Below are 12,660 nucleotides of genomic sequence, written 5' to 3' on the forward strand. Positions count from 1 at the left end.
TTATCAAATGACATTATTTTAAAAATAACCAATTGTTTATTAAAAAATAAATTACTAAATTTAAAGTGCATACCAACAAAAAAAATCAATAATTAAAAAAATTTAATAAATAAGTAAATTTTTTACTAAAAATAACATAATTTATTAAATTAAAATAAAATTGAATTGAAAATTGAAAAATTGAATAAAATGGTAAGTTTATAATCTTTTTTTTTTGAATAATCAAATCACTAATTATTAGTGTCTAATAATTAATAGGAAATATGTGGTATAAAAATCTGTTTTTTCAGTGATAACCGACCGCCAGATAGGACAGCAAATTGGTGGTAATAATGGCCTAGAGTTTTATAACAATATTATTTTTAAGTATTTATTTTTAAAAAATAATAATATATTAATAGCTGGGTCAAACCATATATATAATAACTGATCGCCATTTAAAAATCTATTTATAAATAACAGTTAAGTAAAATCAAATAAATTACTTATTTATTATTTTCACTAATAATTTTGTTGAAACAGAAAATATAGATAAAACCGATTCAATGAATAATACTTTTGTAATAATTTATTTTAGTTATAATTAAAAAAGTTAGTGTTTTCTATCATTAATATATATATACAGATATTTTTATTTTATAATATATACTCTTTCTGTATAAATAATAAACTAATTAATCTATTGCTTAATGATTTTATCAAATAATACAATTGTTTAATTAAAAGTGTTTTTAATGTTAATAAAATATAAAATAAACAATAATAATAATAATAAATTGGTGTTTTTATATACCAATAGTTTATTATGACATATGCAAACTTATTATAGATATTAATTATATTATATATTTTTATATTTTAGTATAAATTTTATTATTGAAATTTTTATCAATAGTATACGTAATATTTTCTAATAAAATAATGTTAGTTTTTATTAAATTAGAAAAAAACATGATCCATTTGAACTTTATTTTTATGCAAACAATACAATATAAATAATTACTGATTTTTAATTATTATTTTATTATTTAATTAATGTTTTGATATATTACATCTACAATAACATAATGAATAATAATATATGATTTTATAAATTAATAGGTTTTTTATTTATAAAAAAATCTATTAATAAATAGTATTTTATCGGTGCAAATAATAAATAGTAGTAATGGATTTATTATTATTATATATTTTTTTGTGCATAATTTCTAATAAATTAACGATATATTTAATCAATTTAATTATCAGTTTGTTTAAAATAATCTTTTTTGAATAAAACTAGTTTTAATGTTATTTTTATTTTCAACAGAAAAACAATTTATTTTATTACTATTATTATTATTATTAACATATTGTAAACAAAATCAATAAATAAAATGCTAAAAACAGATTTTTTTTAGAAAAATATTTACTAATAATAAAAATAATTATTGGAAAAAAATAATATAAGGTATAGTAATTATGTATTTTTTGAATCAATATTTTAAATTAATAATAACAATTATATATTTTATTACAAATTACTACAATTAACAAAAAATACATTTATATACATAAATATAATAACATTTATTATAATTGCAAAAAATATACAATAACATTAAATTCTTATCTAAATAATTGACTACATGATTAAATATATTTTTTTTATTATTTAAAATTTTTTTTAATATAAAAATAACTATAATTCTATAATAAAAAAATAATGTATTTTACAATTTAATAAAATGATATTATGATTTAAAAATTATTGATAAGACTAATTATTAGGAAATATGTGGTACAAAATCTACAACAATATTCATATGTAATATAGTTATTGACGACAAATAAGTCGCCGCAATAAATGCCAATTTGTCGATCACTTAACCATTCATTGAGTTTCATAAACAGTAATCTATGTTTCAATGATAACCGACGGACAGATCGGACAACAAATTGATGTAATAGTGGCCTCAGCTTATGGGCTCTCGAGTTGATTGTAGCGCACATGTAGTTCAACATAACAATCATTGACATAATATTCATAAACAAAAATCTGCTAATTATTCTAACAATTATTATTGTTTGCGGACTGAGAAACATGTGTACAAACAGATCACACATTGGAGTAACAATAAAATAGACGACTAATATAACATAACTGGACTCGTAATTCAATTTGTCAATCATATTGCATACCATCCGATGATCGGCTAATGTTTTCAAAAATAATTGCATATTTAATTTACGTATACTATTGGAAAATTTCTGGTTAATTTCGTTTAGTTTTAACATTACATAAACCAATGCAACGTAAATCAATACAAATATAGCCAATGGTATGGCCAGTATATAACTCATAGATATGGCTATAATTATTGACCAAAATAGGACATTGAAAATATTAAAACCAGTGATACCAGTGACCAATGCATAGACCATTGAAACAATATATATTAATGAAATGATTGCTACAAGTAATTTATAAAAATTATTCAATATATAATAAGCTACAAAATTTATACGTTTGCTAAATTTACGATAATTATCATAATCTAATTGATAATGACTACCATGATGATTATTTTTGATACCATTAATTATAGTAATACTATAGAGATTATGATTTTGTTCATTATAGTTAATAATTATAAGCATCGGTATTGATATCAATGTACTCAATGCATTGATAGTGGACAGTATGCTTGGTTGACCTATCAAAAAGTTTGCATCAGTTATCCATAGACGTACGGTTAGATTATAAGGATAGATAGCATTCAGTGTATATCTTGCAAATGTTAGCACCAGTATAGCAAAAACCAATTTCCTAATCAATGATTTCCGATGATTGCTTGACAACTGTCCACTACTACTATCTGTACAATAGTTGTCAAAATTATCATATTTTATAATACATTTTCCGGTAAGAAATTGTTCAATAATTTTCAAACCGTTATTAGCATCCAGGTATTTTGATTTTATATTGTTTTTAAATTTTTCTAATTTTCTCATGATAAAAGTTAGTCAAAATTATTATTATTATTTTTTTTGTTCAAGTAAAATAAATTATAGTGTGCACATATGTTTTTTTAGTAATTATAATAAATTCAGCAAATCAACAAAATTAATAAATATTCAATATTTTTATATACACTACAATTTTATTATAAATATTATTTTTTTTGCTATTTATTATGAATTTATTACAAATTTAATATATTAATGTTTAACCTGATCAAACAATGTAAAATCTATTTAAAATCACAGTTAAAATTAGTCATTTTTACTATTAATTTTGTTAAATAAGAATATACTGTAAAAATATATATAAATGAAACCGATTTTTGAATAATGTTTTTACAATAATTTATTTTAATTTTTATAAAATATAAAATTTTTATATTAGTACTATTTTAATTAAAATAGATTGTGTTTTCTATCATTAATATATTATTTGTGTATAAGAAATTAATTAAACTATTGCTTAATAATTTATCAAATGATACAATTGTATTAATGTATTAATAGTGTTTTTAATGTAAATAAAATATAAAATAATAACAAGATAAAGTTTTTTTAAAAATAATTGTTTATTACTACATACTATAAACATTAATTATATTATATTTTTAATACTATTTTATAAATACAGTATAAATATTATTATGAAATTTTTTAGCAATAATATACGTGATATTTTCAAATAAAATAACTGTAAACAATACTATAGTACTTTTGACTAATTAATCTTATTAATGTTTTATTATTTAATTACTATATATAAAAAAATAAAATACTATATAATGTATTTTAAAAAAAAAATACTATTATATTTGGAAATTAATACTATACGTACTTTAAGTACTATACTATAATTAATAATTTGAGAAAATTGCCATTCCACGTTTTATAATTTAAAAAATGTTCCCTATTTTCTCTCTCTATTCCCCAGGAATTCCCAGTGAATCTATTTCCTTGTGCTACCACTTATTGAATCTTAAACAACATTTTATTAAAAGTTTTGAATAAAAAAAAGTGTTATATTAAACTGTGTTTAGAGTGGTATTATTAACTAATATAATTATTGATTTCAAATATATATATATATATATTTTTTTTTAAAAATATTTCAATAAAATTTTATGCAAAATATTTAAGTTTTATTATAAAATAAAATATTTTCCTGGAAAATTGAAGGAATTTTATTAGGGAACTTCCCTCCCTTAGAAAGGATGCCCGTACTCTAACTATAATATATAGATTAATTTAATAATTAATTATTTATTTTTTAAAAATATCAAATAACAATGTTTTAATATTACAATACATCTATAAATAATGAGATTATATAATAATTATTTATTAATTAAGCATTTTACAATTTTATATAATGATATTACAGTATAATTCAAAAATCATTAATAAGATTATTAAATAGGAAATATGTGGTACAAAATCTACAACAATATTCATATGTAATATAGTTATTGACTACAAATAAGTCGCCGCAATAAATGCCAATTTGTCGATCACTTAACCATTCATTGAGATTCATAAACAGTAGTCTGTGTTTCAAAGATAACCGATCGCCAGATTGGACTACAAATTGATGTAATAGTGGCCGCAATTTATGGGCTCTCGAGTTGATTGTAGCGCACATGTAGTTCAACATAATAATTATTAATATATAATTGATAAACAAAAATCTGCTAATTATTTTTACAATTATAATTGTTTGCGGACTGAGAAACATGTGTACAAACAGATCACACATTGGAGTAACAATAAAATAGACGACTAATATAACATAACTAGACTCGTAATTCAATTTGTCAATCATATTGCATACCATCCGATGATCGGCTAATGTTTTCAAAAATAATTGCATATTTAGTAAGCGTATACTATTGGAAAATTTCTGGTTAATTTCGTTTAGTTTTAACATTACATAAACCAATGCAACGTAAATCAATACAAATATAGCCAATGGTATGGCCAGTATATAACTCATAGATATGGCTATAATTATTGACCAAAATAGGACATTGAAAATATGAAAACCTGGTATACCAGTGCCCAACGCATACAACATTGAACCAATAAATAGTAATGAAATGATTACTACAATTAATTTATAAAAATGATTCAGTATATAATAAACTAGAAAATTTATACGCTTGCTAATTTTACGATAATTATCATAATCTAATTGATAATGACTACCATGATGATTATTTTTGATACCATTAATTATAGTAATACTATATAGATTATGATTTTGTTCATTATAGTTAATAATTATAAGCATCGGTATTGATATCAATGTACTCAATGCATTGATAGTGGACAGTATGCTCGGTTGGCCTATCAAAAAGTTTGCATCAGCTATCCATAGACGTACGGTTAGATTATAGGGATAGATAGCATTCAGTGTATATCTTGCAAATGTTAGGACCAATAGACCAAAAACCAATTTTCTAATCAATGATTTCCGTTTGCTTGACAACTGTCCACTATTACTATCTGTACAATAGTTGTCAAAATTATCATATTTTATAATACATTTTCGGGTAGAAAATTGTTCAATAATTTTCAAACCGTTATTAGCATCCAGGTATTTTGATTTTATATTGTTTTTAAATTTTTTTAATTTTCTCATGATAAAAGTTATTCAAACTTGTTATTATTATTTTTATTTGTTCAAGTTAAATCAATTATAGTGTGCACATATTATTTTGTATTATATATATATTTAAGTTCACGAAATCAGCAAAATTAACTTATATTCAATATACACTACAATTTTATTACAACTTATATAACATAATATATTAATATCTAACCTGGTCAAACCATGTAAAATCTAATTAAAATAATAGTTAAAATTAGTTATTTTTACTATTAATTTTGTTGAATAAGAATATATTGTAAAAAATGCAGGTATAGTTTTGAATAATGTTTTTACAATAATTTATTTTAATTTTTATATTAGTACTATTTTAATTAAAATATATTGTGTTTTCTATCATTAATATATTATTTGTGTATAAGAAACTAATTAAACTATTGCTTAATAATTTATCAAATGATACAATTGTATTAATGTATTAATAGTGTTTTTAATGTAAATAAAATATAAAATAAACAAAAATAATAATAAGTTAATGTTTTTTAAAAAATTGTTTATTATAAAATACTATTAACATTAATTACATTATGTTTTTAATATTATTTTATAAATATAGTATAAATTATATTATGAAATTTTTTAGCAATAATATACGTGATATTTTCAAATAAAATAACTGTAAACAATACTATAGTACTTTTGACTAATTAATCTTATTAATGTATTAATTGTGTTTTTAATGTATAAAAAATATAAAATACTATATAATGTTTTTAAAAAATACTATTATATTTTGAAATTAATACTATACGTACTTTAAGTACTATACTATAATTAATAATTCGGGAAAATTGCCCTTACACGTTTTATTATCAAAAAAAAATATTTTCTCTTTATTCCCCAGGAATTCCCAGGGAATCTATTTTCTTTTGCTACCACTTATTGAATCGTAAACAACATTTTATTAAAGGATTTGAATAAAAAAATGTTATATTAAACTGTGTTTAGAGTGGAATTATTAACTAATATAATTATTGATTTCAAATATATATATTTATATATATATTTAATTATTTCAATGAAATTTTATGCAAAATATTTAAGTTTTGTTATTAATTAGTATATAAATATAAAATATATTTTCCTTTCTAACGTGTTAGGAAGAAAAAATAAAATATTTTCCTAGAAAATTGTAGGAATTTTATTAGGGAACTTCCCTACCTTACAAAGGATGCCCGTACTCTAACAATAATATATAGATTAATTTATTAATTAATTATTTATTTTTTAAAAATATCAAATAACAATGTTTTTATAGTACATCTATAAATAATGAGATTTTTTTAATAATAATAATTTATTACTTAAGTATTTTACAATTTTATATAATGATATTATAAATCAAAAATCATTAATAAGATTATTAAATAGGAAATATGTGGTACAAAATCTACAACAATATTCATATGTAATATAGTTATTGACGACAAATAAATCGCCGCAATAAATGCCAATTTGTCGATCACTTAACCATTCATTGAGTTTCATAAACAGTAGTCTGTTTTTCAATGATAACCGATCGCCAGATCGGACCACAAATCGGTGTAATAGTGGCCTCAACTTATGGGCTCTCGAGTTGATTGTAGCGCACATGTAGTTCATTGACATTATAATTACCATTACATTGAAAAATGAAAATATGCTAATAATTTTCAAAACTATAAATGTTTGCGGATTGGGTATCATATGTAAAAACAGATCACACATTGGAGTTGCAAATAAATACATAACTAATATAAAATATCTGGACGTATAGTTAACTTTATCAATCATATTGCATACATCTCGGTGCTGGGATAACAGTGCAAGTAGTATTTGAATATTTAATTTGCGTGTATAATATATAAGTTGTTTGTTAATTTCGTTCAATTTTAGTTTTATATAAACCATTGTTGTATATAATAACGAAAGTACAGCAAATGGTATACCCATTGTATAACAATATTTAGTCGATAGAGTTAGCGACCAAAATAAAACATTATAGATATGAAAATTTTGAATACCTGTGCTCAGGGCATAAATCATTGAGCCAATAAATACTGATGAAACTATACCAACAATTAATTTATAAACATGATTCAATATGTAATAGGCAACAAAATTTATGCGCATGCTAAATTTACGATAATTGCTAGTATCCAATTGATAATCATCTAGGTTATTTTTGATACCATTGACTATTGTTATAGTAAATAGATTATGATGTTGTTCGTTATTGATAACAATTATAAGCATCGGTATTGATATGAAATTACCCAATGCATTGATAGTGGACAGTATGCTCGGATGGCCTATCAAAAAGTTTACATCAGCCGTCCATAGACGTACGGTTAGATTGTAGGGATAGATAGCATTCAGTGTATATCTTGTAAATGTCAGCACCAATAGACCAAAAATCAATTTTCTAATCAATGATTTCCGTTTGCTTGCTAACTGTCCACTACTACTATCGGTGCAATAGTTATCAAAATTATCATATTTAATGATAGATAATCTGATACAAAATTTTTCAATTAGATTCAAACCGTTGTCAGCATTCAAATATAATTTTTTCAATTTATTTAATTTATTATGATAAACTTGATTTAAAAACATTGTTTTTTTTGTGTAGAAAGTAAAGTAAACTAGTTTACATACAAATAATTTTAACAAAAAAAATTAATTTATAAATTATTTTATAAAAAAAGTCTCTTGTAATACTAAAAACACAGTTAACATGTCTACATATAATTAGTTATACTTATAATTATAGTATAGTTTTTGTTATAATTACAATTAACAGCTAAACATAAAAAAATAATAATTATCATTATAATTATAATTATTGTTATCATTATTATTGATAATTTTATTTTTTAAAACTTATAAACTATAAAACATTAGACATTATTTCACAATATATTAATAAATAGAAATACACAGTTTGCGTTTTAAACTTTAATTTATCAAAAAAATTTAAACATTATTTTTTAGGTTAGTTTTAGATCTGAAATATTATGTAATTAATAGTAATAATAGTTTTGCGAAACGAATTAATTATTTTTATAGTGATTTCACATTAAAATAGAAATAAAAATCATTAATTTAAAAATATATATATTAATATATCAAAACACAATTTATAACCAATATAATACATTTAATATAACAAAAATAATTAAATAATTAATAAAATATAAATATAATAATTAATTTTAACTTTTAACTAACTTAATTGATAATATTTTTGATCTCTTTAATAATTGTTAATCAAATTGACAATTAATAAATATGCATTATTATTAATGTATTAATATCAGCGCACAGATAGCTTACGATAAACAATAGTAATAGAGTATTGATTGATGAAATTATAGCAAACAGTCTATAACTATTACTAACTTTTGAATAATGACCAGCATAGATTAACAGATTGATTATGGGTGCAGCAAATAAATAGAAAATAAATATGAGCATGCTAAAATAATCATTAAGCTTCCATATAGTCAATATTGTCTTACGGTGCTCATCAATAATACGCATAAATAATTGCTTATCCATTGTTTTTAGACTAATTAGAAATATTGTATTGATTTCTTTGATTTGATAGCATACTGTATGTATGCCATCAATGTATACCATAACACATACAATGCAAAAACAACAGCATATCTATAGTAGAAGGCAATGGCTATAATAATAGACCAAATAATTATCGATAGCAAACTGTATTGTGTGGGCGATCGCCAGTAGCCCATCAGTGAGGATACGGTATATATTAGCCAAACCATAACATATAGAATATAAAATAATCGATTCAAAACATACCGGGCCATTATATTCATTTGTAGTGCCCATTTACGATAATGGCATATGGTTAGTTTGTGATAATAGGTTTGATTACTTATCTGATGATATATTTGTGCAAATATCAGTTTACCACCGGTGCTCTCGTGATACTCAGTGATAGTCCCATCATAGTTACCAATGGATTAAGCATCGATAGTACTCTGGTCGGACCAATTAGGTTGATGGCCAACGACATAACCATACGTACGATATGATGGTTACCATAGACTATGGGTACAACAAACCTGATTACAACCAACACTAGTAGTATACGCAAAATTAATAGCCATTTATCGCGTCGACTATTCCTATAGTAATCAAAACTATTGGCGCTTATTATATAACTATTGACGAAAAACTTTTCAATAATATTCAATCCAATAATAGGATTGTTATATAAATTTAAATATAATTTAAATTGATTCAATTTATTATTGATAAATTTTAGAAAATTATTATGAACAAGGTTTGTAATTTTTTGTTTGAAAAACATAATTTTCTATTTTATTTTTGTATTTTTGTTTATAATAAAAGTTAATTTTGCTAAATAATAAATTTTATTAATTTTAATATAATATAGATTTACTACTTGCGAAATATAAATTGTAATTTAAAACAATACAGTAATATGTGATGTGTAATATTCAATATGCATGATAATATTTAATAAATCATATTAATTTTTTAATATAATAATAGATTATATTTTATAATAAATTATTATTGTTTATAAATAAACTGTGATACTCGATTAATTTAACTAAAATAAAAATAATACAATAATAATAAATAATTATTTTTAACATTTATTAATAATAAAATATGATATCCAATACGCGAATTACGACTATTGTATTATTACAACATAAACTTATAAAATAAAATATTTTTTTAGAAATAGTATTTTAATAATATTTACTTACAAATGATTAAGTTTATATATATTTATTGTCAATTTGCGTTTGATTAATCTATTAATTATAATAGTGTCATTATTGTTATTAAGTTAGTAAAAAATTGTTATTTAAGTTAACTGTTAATTTAAAATTATTTATAAAATTAACAATTCAATAATTATGACTAAAATACAACTAATATTTTTTTATTAAAAAACATTGTAAAATTAATTAGTGTATGTTTATAGAAGATAATAGTTTATAAGCTGATAAAATTAAATATACATTATCCCAGATTTATAATTCATTAAGTTATAAACTATAATATTTATTAATAAAAATTCAATTATAATACATTGAAATTAATCTAATTAAAATAAATTGTACAAGAAAATAATTAACAATAGTTATATAATCTTTTAATAATTAATAATTGTTAATCAAATTATTAATTAGAAAATATGTGACACAAAATTGACAACAATATTGATAGAAATTATATTTATTTACTGGAAATAAATTCCAACAATAAATGGCTATTTGCCGATCGCTTAACCATTCATTTAATCGCATAAACATTAGTCGCTCACCGGTAGTCAATCGTACGGTTGGATTAGTCATAAATCGGTGTAACATTTTTCTAAGCTTATGTATGGATTTACTTAAATCAGCGCACATATAGCTCAAAATAAATAATATTAATATACAGTTAAATGATAAAAATATAGCTACTATTCTATAGCTATTAGATATTTTTGCATTATGACTGGCGTAGATTAACAAATTAGTTATGGGTGTAGCAAACAAATAGTATATAAATATGAGCATGCTAAAATAGTTATTGAGCTGCCAAATTGTTTGTACGGTTTTACTATGTTTTTCAATTGATTGCATAAATAAATGTTTATTCATTGCGTTCAGACTATTTGAAAATGTCGTATTGATTTGTTTGATCTGATAGCACATGTATGCCGTCAACGTATACCACCAGACAAACAATGCAAATATGACAGCATATCTATAGTAGAATCCAATGCTTGTTACTATTGACCAAATAATTACTGACAGTAAACTGTATTGTGTGGGCGCCCGCCAATAGCCTAGTACTGATGCTGCAGTATATATAAGCCAAATGACAATTGAAACCAAATAAAATAGCCAATTCAAAATATACCTGGCCACAATGTTAATGTGTACTGCCCATTTGCGATTGTTGCGGTCAGTTAGCCGATAGTAGTAAGTACGGTATCTAAGCTCATAGATTAGTTGGGCAATTAATAATGTGTCGGTGCGCTCATGGCGCCAGATTAGCATACTAAGTGACAGTGCTAATCCAGTTACTAATGGACTGATCATTGACAATACTCTGGCCGAACCAATTACATTGATGGCCAACGACATAGTCATACGTACGATATGATTGTTGCCATAGATTATGGGTACAACAAATCGCATGGTAATCAACACAAGTATTATACGCAAAACAATTAGCCATTTATCGCGTCGACAATATAAGCGATCATTTGGTCGATTAGTGCAATAGTAAGCAAAACTATTGGCACTGATTATGTAGTTTTTGATGCAAAACTTTTCAATAATATCCAAACCATAATTGGGATTATTATATAAATCTAAATAATTTTTTAGTTTATTAAATTTTTGATTGATAAAGTTTCCAAATAACATATTAATTTTTTTTTAAATATTAATTTAATATATAGTTAAAGTTTAATGTTATATATGATATAATGTACATATAGTTTATTAAAATATGTGTATATACTGTATTTAATTTTATTGTAAATAAATTAATAAGAATTATAGTTAATTAGGATTAACTAGTATTTAACTACAATTAAAATTTACTTTTAAAATATTTTTATATATTTTTTTAGTAAACAATATCATAATTCAAAATAATTTATATTTATTATAAATTTGCGTTATATACTATAATTTAATATAATGTACATTTATATAGTTGCATTTATATTTTTTTTAAAATAACAAATATTAATACTTAAAATATATACAATAAATACTGTATATTCAGTTTGCGTTTAATTATATTATTAATTATAAAATATAATATTGTTATTATTCAAATGATTGATTGATAAAAATGATATATTATGAAAACTACTTCTATAATAATAATATTACTACTACTAAAAATTATATTTTTATTTTTTTTTGTTATAACTATTTATAAATATCTATAATAATTTAAGCTAACAATATTTGTAAGTCAATAAAATAAAAAAT

This window comes from Oppia nitens, unplaced genomic scaffold (assembly GCF_028296485.1).
Source record: "Oppia nitens isolate AA-2021 unplaced genomic scaffold, nextdenovo-longstitch-racon4-pilon3 scaffold4_pilon_pilon_pilon, whole genome shotgun sequence".
Lineage (NCBI taxonomy): Eukaryota > Metazoa > Arthropoda > Arachnida > Sarcoptiformes > Oppiidae > Oppia > Oppia nitens.